The following is a 10,809-nucleotide window of genomic DNA, read 5'->3' as shown; positions in this document are numbered from 1 at the left end:
CACCCCGCTTCGCAACGCCTGCCTCTTCCATCTCCCTCACCCGCAGTCACGGTCCCGAGGGGTTCTCCGGCCCCAGGGGTGGTTCCCGTCCAAGGGCTTCTCACACGAAACGGTGCTTGGCAAGGGCGGGTTTGTCCTCTTCACCCACCAAGGAGTCCTGCCCTTGCCGTGTGCAGGCAGGCGGACATCGTCCCCTTCTTCCCTGGCCTGCTGCCTTTGTCGGACGGGCAGATTGCAAGCTTCACTGAAGGGGAAGCATCCAAAGAAATGGGTGGACCTCCTCAACGCCTTGCCAACGGCCATCTTCTTTGCATGGCTCTTCTCTGTTGTGGTGCTGCCAGCAGATAACCAGATGCTGCCTGGAAATTGGAACTGGGAAAGCAAGCAATCTCTGTGGAACAACTTTCCTGAGAGCCCGCGTCACTGGAATACGGAGCATGCCCTGGAATATGTAGAATTTGGATCGCTTGGTTATTTTTTTTAATGAAAAGGGAAACTTTCTTTCTCCTCCAGAGAGGAAATAAGTAGAGAAAAAGCTGTCCAGCTTGGCTGCTCGTTTTAATGCCTCGGTGGGAGGCCATTGTCTGGGTAGTGTATTGCACTATATAGCCCTGGTGGGGGGCATTCATCTGTCTCTACACATCTTTCTCCTCTGGCTGAATCTCTGCTGTTGTGCAAGAGCAGCCCTGAGGCCAGAGTTACAGAACCTCATTATCTGCTTGATCAAAGGTGACCCAGCAGGAACTCTCTGAGAAGAATCTTGTGTCATCTCTCCAGCTCGGATACAGTTAAGACAACCTCAGTCACTCAATAAACCCCCAAATAATCCTAAATCTGTATCTAGGCTGGGAGGTCATCTCCTTGCCCACCCTTGTGTTGCCCTGATAAGACTGATGTCAGCTAGACTGTATGCTACAGCGTTGCCTTTTCATAAATGTTTTCCAGTAGGGCTAGCAGCTTCTTGCAAATGACCTCCTGCAGACACCATGCTAGGCTGAGTCAAATGTCTTTGTGACATCAGTGAAGCAGCTGGAGGATCAGTGTCTTTGCCTTGCAAGCAGCCACCAGTGCAGGATTGGATACTATGTGTCTTTTTTTTTGCTGATGGACTCAAAATAAATGTCCTTCTGTGTGTGATCTGCATTTTTGGAAGAGGTCCGCAAACAAGTCATCTGTTTAGTAGCCTGATTCAGTGAGGTTGTCTTGGACTTTGCTTGGATCTATATGTCCTTGAATATGCCTGGCTTCTGGCACCTGGAGATGTTATCGATCACAGACACACAGGACCCCTCACTTCCAGTTGCTGGCATTCAGACCACCATACACAGGCATCAACACCGAATACAGATCTCTCTCTCATCTAGGAAAATAATTAAAACACAGTTCAATAATCAAGACAGACTGAGGTGATCAGGTGCACCGCATAGCCAAACAGATGTACTGATCAACAACTCATTTACACCCAACCAGGCCTTTTCAGTCATGTATCCTTTTATTTTTCCATACAAAGCCACCTTTATTGCCCCCATTTCCCCACCTGTGATTCCTCCCCAAGACATGCCATAAGTCATCTTGTACAATCCCAAAATTGTTCTTCCCCTTCATACCCTGGAGAGTGCCAAATGCTTGCAGGCAGTAACTCCTCTCTGTACAGTGACCCATTGACTGGTGGTGATGGGTGTCACACCCAGCCCACAGGCTGATCCCTCTCTGGGAGGAGGCAGGTATGTTATTGGGGTTCCCACACCTGCCAGCATTCCTCCACGCTCCTTTGTGTTCAAGGAGATAATCCCATGAATCACATGGGATCAAACCCATTTGATGATTTGAATCAAGTTATAATTTGAGAATAAAAGTAGGAAAGAAGGAAAGGACGTAGGTAGACCAGTGGAAGGGTAAAAAAAGCAATGGGAGTGTATTGGAAATAGAGCTTTTAGTACATGTGCCTCCTAAAAAGCTGTATGGGCTGTATAGGTTGCACTGCCATATTTTACATGTTTATTGGCGCAGCAGTTGGTCAAACACCATTTAAAGTGCAGAACTTCAGGTAGTTTCCCACACATACAAAGTAACCTGCTGAAGTCAGTGAAAGGCTGTAGAACAGGGTGGGTGATGAAGGTGAGCAACAGTTTACCCAACAAATTTGCATCTCGCTCGTACGCATTTTATACCTACGTAAATACGTTCTAATGTTCAAGTCAGACCTGAACCAACCTGCAGCTTCTCCATGTTTTATTGCTAGTAATCTGAAAAGAAGTAACACCTGTTTGTTGGTCATTGAATGTAAATGTACCTTCAAATCCTTTTCATCCATGGTCGCGTTTGTTCAGTAGTTCAGCTGACTTAAGAGGTGGAGAGACGGAGGTGCCATCATAGCCTGTGTCCACAAAAGCCTGCACATTCTCTTTAAGTCTCCACAGCCTGGGTCTGGGATTTTAAAGGTACTTAGGTGTTTCAAAATCCTGCTATGTACCTAACTGCTATGGATTGCTTCTGGATGTATTTTAAAGCCCCACTAAACACCTCTTGGAAATTTAAGGCACCTAAATGTCTTTAAAGATTTCTCTCTAGGTGCTTCATCTGACTAAGATTCATTCTATTTATAGATTATCATAGGAATACACTGTAAAGTCTCTACTAGGGATTTTCACTTCTTGTATTTAGCTATGTAGCCTCTTTCTCAGATACCTATAATACATACTGACTTCTAATCTTCGTAACTCATAGCCCTTTTTTCTTCCCATTCCCTTTGTAGGCTAATTTTAAATTTAAAGTATGCCTTTTTTCACCATGCACAAAATAGGAAAAAGGTTTTCTTAATAATTCACTTGCAGATGTAATCCCTTCATTGCTTTTCTTTTTTTTTTCCTTCCTTTTGCAATTTTAACTGCACTTCTGTTGTTATGAAAAAAAGTCAATATATCTAACCTGAAAAATTAGTAAAATGTCATGGTAGCTACAACATCTCAGCCTAACTTTGCAAACTCATGCTCCAGACAGCCTCTTGAACAGTTTACATGACCTACATTGTCAAAATATCTCTTGCTCCCAGGTGTGAAGCAAAAGACTGACTAGTAAAATAGTTCCATGCTTGCATTTTAGGGAGTGGCATGACCCCTTATGTGGATTAAGGAAGATCTGATTTCTAGGGCAAGTCTGGATTAGGCTGACATTTCTACCTGCTAAAAGCCTAGTACAGTTCATTTTCACTGGACAACTCTTTGGTGCTCCGACGGGATGGGCAGAGCCCATGCAGCTTTATATTGCAGTTGGTCAGCACTGACAGGGCCTTTGGCTGTCAGTCTTAGCAGTGGTACCAGAAACAGCAAATGAAATGTTCATATTACTCCTGTGCAAGATCCAGCTGCCTTGAAAACACTGTATACGTTCATGATCAAGACAAACTGAATGGGGCATGTGAGGTTGCAGAGCCTCCAGTGTTCTTGTCTTCAGCCTTTCTCGCACACTCCTTGCTCTTGCAAAGGCTGAACCAGAAATGGATCCTTACAAGATGATGAATTTCACAAGGCAGGACAAAATATGTAAGGTGCCCATGCTACAGAGTAAAAGGATTTTCCAGTAACAGCAGCTCAAGCAACAGTCATCTCCCACCAAGTCACATGGAAATTTGCTTTAATGCCCTGGAAAAACCCCAGCAAGGTTCTTCTGTATTTAGCTAGTCATATGATACGATTGTTAAGCTGCTTCCTGCTTTTCAGGAAATACATTTGTGTTTATATGAGGTTGTTGCTAGGACTATTTCTATTTACTGGAGTTTTTAAGGACTAGAGAGAAATCCATATCATAGCAGAACAGTTAACATGATAGCTATTGTTTTCTTTTTCAGAATGCTAAATAAACTGTGTTTTGATACATAAGAACTTCAACAAGGGTCTATCCAGAGATATAAAGCTCGTTAGCAATTACATTAATTACAAATACAATCCTCACAGTAGATTCAGTCTGACAGTCTGTAGCAGGCTAGTAAATGCTACTAACCTCATGGTCACCTTTGGGAGGAAGGTCCCAAGGTCAGTGTTGTTCCTTTCTCTCCTCTTTAGTCTGAAAGTGTTTCATGCAAGCTAAAAAATTAAATAAATAAATTTGTTTGGCTTTGTTTGGGGTTTTGTTTGGTTTTGGGTTTTTTTTGGGAAGTGTCATTTGGGGTTTTTTGGCTGGCTTCCTGAGGAAACAAAGCATGGGAAGACATGCTCTGTTCAAGTTTGTGCTCATGTGTCTCCACCACCTCCTCCTTTTCAATCTGACAACTTCTTGTGACCAAATCTGCGAGAAGCACCTGCGTTCCAGAGACATTGCAGCTGCAATACAAGAGTCCAGAAACAGCTCAAGAACCTGCCAGCATGGTCAAACCTTTCAAAAGAGGAATGGAAACAGCAACACACACACACAAACGGAAGGGCACAGTTTAATAAGGCTCACAGCAACATATGCATTTATCATAGACATTTTACAGCTTATATTTTGCCCAGAAAAGCCTGCATTTCATACGGCATTCAAACAGTCTATTGCTTTGTTCTACCACACTGTGAAACTTCTTGCTGTGGAAGCTGTGATGTCACTGATGGCCACCTATGCTCAAACACAGTCCTTGGTTGTTTGTTTTAGTGCTGCTCACCTGTGTGCCTTGTAACTGTAGCTGTCAGTGGAGGTAATGCTGGTGTTTGTGTTTCAGCCCACAAGATGTGGTCTGAACTTTGTAATGTTCAAGCAGAGGTCACTACATCAGGCCAAGGGTAAATTTGTTCATGGATTAAATGTCTGAGAGACCATGGAGGAACTCCACCATCTTGTCAAAAGGAGTTTCTAGCTGCATTTTCACATGCTTTTCCCAAGTTGACAAGTCGAATAGAAAGTCACTATAACTTCAACCCTGAATATCAACATGTTTGAGTTCAGTCACCTTTGCACTTTCCAGCACTTACAGTCTTTTCATTTGAAAAACATTTTCTGTCCTTTGGAAATGTGTATTTTCTTTCCGCCTTTTGTTTCTCCCTGTGCTTAGCCTCAATGCTAACAATAACTCATCCAGGACTTTTTGCAGAGATGTTTGTAGTGATTTTTATGCAACAGCTGTAGCAGCTGGAGAAGAGAGAGACATGTACCTGCCTGTTTTGTCAGGCAGAATGTGTGTTTGGTGTGGTTCTGTTTTTAACTTCCATTCTAGTAGGTCACTTAGCTACATAAACAAATAGAGCCAGAGAATTGGCTGCACTGCCTGTTTGAGACAGTGAACCATCCAGATTAGTGTCTTCTCACAGCTACAACGAAGAGTTTAGGAATACAAAATTAAGGCAGGAATTTATCTAATTTCAACTCTCCAGCCTTTCTGCATGAGAGATCTTGGGGCACTGAGCTGTCTGAAGGACAGAATGAAAACAAACTAGCTAGAATGTGTATTCTCCATTAGCTGTATCACACACTGAGTGAGTGGTGCAACTGTAAGAGGATGATGAGTCTGAGATATTGCTGACTTGCTTTTTGAGTTTTATCAGTTCTGAATAGATACCAATATGATGCAGAGCTGGCATTTTGAGTGTGGGAGACACCAGAATGAGGGCAACATAATCTTTTAACCAAAAGTCACGCTGAAGATTTTCAGGAGAAAAAGCATGTTCTGACCAGATAAGCACCCTGACAGCAGTTGGCCTTGATTAGATGGACAATTCGTCTAATCTGGAATTACATCTCTGCCAGTAGCCAGTGATGGGTGCCATGGAAAGAATGCCATAATGCTTCCCCCAAAATGCCTTTCTGCATCCCTGAAATCACTGATTAAGGATATGTTGAACCAAAGACTGGATCTGGACTACCATAGCCCTTTTGAAGCATCCATTAAATTTTGTAGTTGCTTTTTTAACCCAGTTATACTTTCAGCCTCCAAAGTCTCCCATGACATTGTGGCCACACACAAATTAATTCTGTTCTGTGACAAAGTACTTTCTGTTATAAAGCTGATGCCTTAATTCAGTGCCCCATGATTCTTCTACTCAGAGAAGAAGTTTCTAATGACCACTGTAGCTGTGTATAAGGCAAAGGTATTAGCATTTGTTTTATTCTGTCTTTGTTTGCCAAACATATTCTGAGCTGGAAGTATCAGCCTAATACAATTTCCCTGTGTTTAAGGGGGACATTCCACTCCCGTGGTCATCCTTGCACATCACCCTTCTCTGTACTAGTGCTACTGCAGCCTCTGTGAAACAAGAGTGACAGTATTCAAATGACGGCTATTGATGGCTATTCCTGCTCTGGCCTTCATTTTCTAATAAATCTTAATATTGTGTTTCCCATCTCAACTGCTGCCGAGCACTTTTTCTCACTGAACTATCCACAAGATATCCACCAGATTCAAAGATGTCTTTTGAGAGTGGCAAGAGCTAAATTAGATCCTGTCACTGCAGACACAGAGAGTTGGGTCTTCCCTCTGTTATGCAGTTCGGGGATATTAAATTTAATCAGGTATTTTTTTTATTCAAATCAGTACAAGGAAATACTTCTGAACTTCCAGTTGATAGCAGTTTTGACTACCCTAAAGATTTTAATAGAATCGAAAAGCTTCACCCGTCCATTTTTTTTTCCCATGATCATGTAGAATAAAGTTGTCCAGGTCCAAGCACAAGCAATGGATGTATTCTAGACTTTCTTAACTACTGTTGCTAAAGCAGAAAAGCACCTGCATTTTATCCTATCCTGCTCAGTCTCCTTAAGACAACACCTTGCAACACTTGACAGCAGAGATCTATACTGCAAGGTGTAGGAAGGGAAGAGGGGAAAGGGTAGGTGTAGGTTGAATTACACAGAATAACTTCTCATGGTTTTACTCTCTGAGAAAAAAGAAAATCAATAAATACACCTCTAAGACAAAAGGTTGGAGTCCCATCTAGACTGTCATTTATTTAACACTTAGCTTTCCACATAAAAGTGATTCATCTCACTGTGAGAAACACTTATTTTACAAAAGCAACGTCACAGCTAAAATAAATTACAGATTGGTCCAGACAGGTTTTGGGTTTCGCAGGTGATTCACAGTCTTCTTCCCTACCCTCTTTCTGCAGGAGTGAGTGGCTCCTGGCTGCCACCCTTCCCTCACCAGCCTAGGTCCTGCTCATCTGTCACACACATCCAAGCCACATAAGCATACCACTCCCAGCCTGCTTGGCACATGATTCTCTCAGATTCCACCCATAAGAAGAGCACCGTTGCTGCAGAGTCCACCCACCCCAGGACAAACAGCGAAGCAGAAGCCACGACTGGACAAAGCCTGGCTTATTTTTAACTGTGCAGCCCATAGCCCTGTCAAGGGCGGGTGGGTACAAGCCACTGAAGGAATGTGGCCTGGTACTGAATGCACAAAAGCAGCTGAAGCATCTCCCTCTGAGCAGAGTACTCTGAGAGCTACTGATCGGGAGTTAGGGCAGAGGGACAACATTTACACACAGATAACCTATCATTTTTCTTCTAAAACCCACTCCGCAGCAGTGAGATGGAGGGTGTACGCCCCTTCACTGCCTGGGACTGCAGTCTGTTAGCTGCATTACCATATTCATGATTCAAAGGGTTATGAATGCTAAGAATGTAAGAGGTCAGTTTGGCCCCTGGCCAGGACTCAACCCACTGCCCGCCCACGGTGAATAATCCCTTTCACAGTCCGTTTGTTAAGCAGCACACCAGAATGCAGGAGGATATGGGGTTACAATATATGTTGCCTACACAATTAAATGCCGCTGCTTTGCGGGAAGGGTGTGGAGATGCAGTTGTTGCCTGTGCATGGAAGATTTGCAGAGAGATACATCTCTGTTGTGTGAAACTATTTCATTGTGGTGTCCCGCCTCCCTACTGAATAGGGACTTTATATTACATGTGGCCAGTATGATTTGTCAGGGATATGGCACAGCCCTAAGTAGTCAAAAGCTTTTTATCTCAGGACAGCAGCCTGGTTAGTACAGAAGACAGTTATGCTAAAAATGCTACATAAGCAACGAGGCTGACTAGTTCTATGTAAAAAGACTTAATATGAGCTACAGATAGAGCAAGACAGATACATATATATATATATGCCTTTTTTTTTTTCTAAATTTACATTGCTTAAACACCTGCCCCCTCCCCATTTCCTCAGTCATAAGGCAATTTTTGGTTTGAATGTGGCCAAGGGGAATCTGGAAAAGGTGATGGAAGGCCACAAGGGGAAGAGCATAACAGGTCACATGTGTAAAGGGGTGACCAGAGCAAGAAAAATAGCAGAAGAATTGAGACCTTAAAGCTGGTGACATCTAGGTAATGGCATCAGGCATAGAGAAAGGTTTAGATGAAGGAAAACAAGGGAAATGCAAAATGTGCTGGGAGCTTTCAAGTGAAAACCAGAATGCAGCAGTTGGAATTTTCTGAGGAAAGAAAATCAAAACCCAAACAAATGCCAGAACAAACAAACAAACCCCCAAACGCAAATACCAGCCAACCCAACCCTTTGGAGAGGTAGAAGTCACAGAAACAAATGTTACTTTTATCCATTAGATTGTCACTGTCTTCTGTCATTGCTAATGCTGCTAGTGACAAAATGTGCTTTGTATTCATCAATCACAAAAACTAGCTTGTAGAAACTAAACACAGTACCACGTCAGGGCCACAGAGGGGTTTGAGGAATTGAGAGAATTATTTACTAAAGTCAGCGGCCACAGAGGTGTGGGTATCATTAAAGACTGTACTTTTCTTATCTAGATGAAATTCTGATCTTAATGTAACTTGCAGGCAATGTTTGTAATGATGAGCACAATCATTTGAATGATCATTCCACCCAAAGGTGAACTGGCTTTTCAGGGAAACTGGAATAGCCAGCTCTTTGCAGCAGCTATTTAGTTATTTCTGATTTCAGATAGAATGCATTTGTCTTTGAACAATCATTTACCTCTGAAAACACATTAGTTATTTTGGAAGATAGTGACTTTTATTTGAAATGCATGACTACTCAGGGAGCCCAGTGCAGATTAGAACAGTATTCTGCAAGTGTTCTAGGCAGCTTTTCTAGACAACTTCCCAAAGTGGGCAAGAAAGCAGGAATGCTGCAGCCGGGAGAGCACCTAAATTAACTACATTTGGTATGGAAATCACTACATTGATGCCGTTTGGACTTCAGCTTTTCAGGAATAAAGAAGAGCACACTGTAGACTTCAGTTTGTCTAGCTCAGTAATAAATCATTAGTCTTTCTTAAATAAGATTATTTATTGTTTTCTTGCTTATTCTTTCTTGATTTTTGAGATGGGGAAGAGCATTTGAAAACTTTACTTAATATAAGTGCAGCAGCAAAGCAAGTCATCTACCTACACAAGGTAAGATGCTTTGTAATTAGAAGTGCTTTTAACATGAATTATTATGGACTTCACAGAGTAATTACAAAATGTGTCAGAAATAATTATACCTAGCTTTAAGACTTTAAAGGATGTCTAGGATTTCTCTGGGTCCATCATAGACTGACTACCCACATCATTAAGCTACTGCTTTCTTAGAGTTGTTGTTTGAGGATCTAAGCTTTTTTTTTAAACACACACAACAATCACAACCAACATTTCTTTTTAAAAAAATGCAAACCTCATCTAAAAGACTGTGTGCTAATTATTAAAGCAGACTTTCTAGAAACCTGATGATCAATCTTTTATGTTGGAACTGCATAGCATGCATTATCCTGATTCTGGAGTCTATTAAGATGTGCTGTAGTTTTAGCATTAGATTTCATTAGCTGTTTTATAAAATAACAAACAGTGCTATTTCAATGTTGTCTTTCAAGTGATAATTAATATTTATTAATAAATATTTCTAGCCAAGAACACATTAGGAGTGAAGCCTACTATGAATTATTCAGATTGATGAGTGACCTTAGAAAACCCATGCTTGAGATTGAGGTTATTAAATCGTTTGTCTCATGAAAACTGAAAACATTCACTCTGTCCTGTGTGTGACTGGATTTTGTCTCTGCAAACACAGAGCTGTGAAAAGACATTCAGAAAATACTCCAAAAGGGTTGCTTCCAACTGTACTGGCCACCCATAGCACAGACTGGTGTTTTTTTGCTTTGTTTCTTACTTTTAGTGTTACCTTGGCTGCCTGCCAGGTGCCCATGGAGCAGGGCTCTCACTCCATCTCCTCAGCAGGACGTGGCAAGAAAATAAGATGAAAAACACTGGTGGGTTGAGACAGAGACAGGGAGATCACTCACTAGTTACTGTCACAGGCAAACAGACTTGACTCAGGGAAGATTAATTTATTGACAAAAATCGGATGGTGAGAAACAAAGACAAAACTAAAACACACCTTCCTCCCTTCCCCTGCTTCTTCCCAAGCTCGGCTTCACTCCTTCATTCCTTGTCTTCACTCCTACTCCTCTTCTTCACTCCTACTCTTCTACCTCCACTCCCTGGCCTCAAAACAACACAGGGGCATGGAGATCATGGGTATTCCTCAGCAGTTCCTCTCTGGTGCTCCTTCTTCCTCACGTTTTTCCTCTGTTCCAGCATGGGAACTTCCCATAGGATATAGTCCTTCTGTAACTGCTCCAGTGTGGATCCCCTCTGTGAGGTGCAGTCTTTCAGGACCAGACTGCTCCAGCATGGGTCCCCCTTGGGCCACAGGTCCTGCCAGAAAGCCAACTCAGGCTTTCCTCCACAGGTCACAGCTCTTGCCTGGAGCCTGCTCCTGCATGGGCTCTCTAGGGGTTGCAGCTGCCTTCAGGGCATGTCCACCTTCTGTCACATGCGGTCTTCCATGGGCTGCAGGGGGACAACCTTCTTCACCGTGGTCTT

The sequence above is a fragment of the Gallinula chloropus genome (assembly GCF_964237585.1).
Source record: "Gallinula chloropus genome assembly, chromosome: 2".
Classification (NCBI taxonomy): domain Eukaryota; kingdom Metazoa; phylum Chordata; class Aves; order Gruiformes; family Rallidae; genus Gallinula; species Gallinula chloropus.
The sequence above is the reverse complement of the archived record's forward strand: the minus strand, read 5'-3'. Positions refer to the sequence as shown.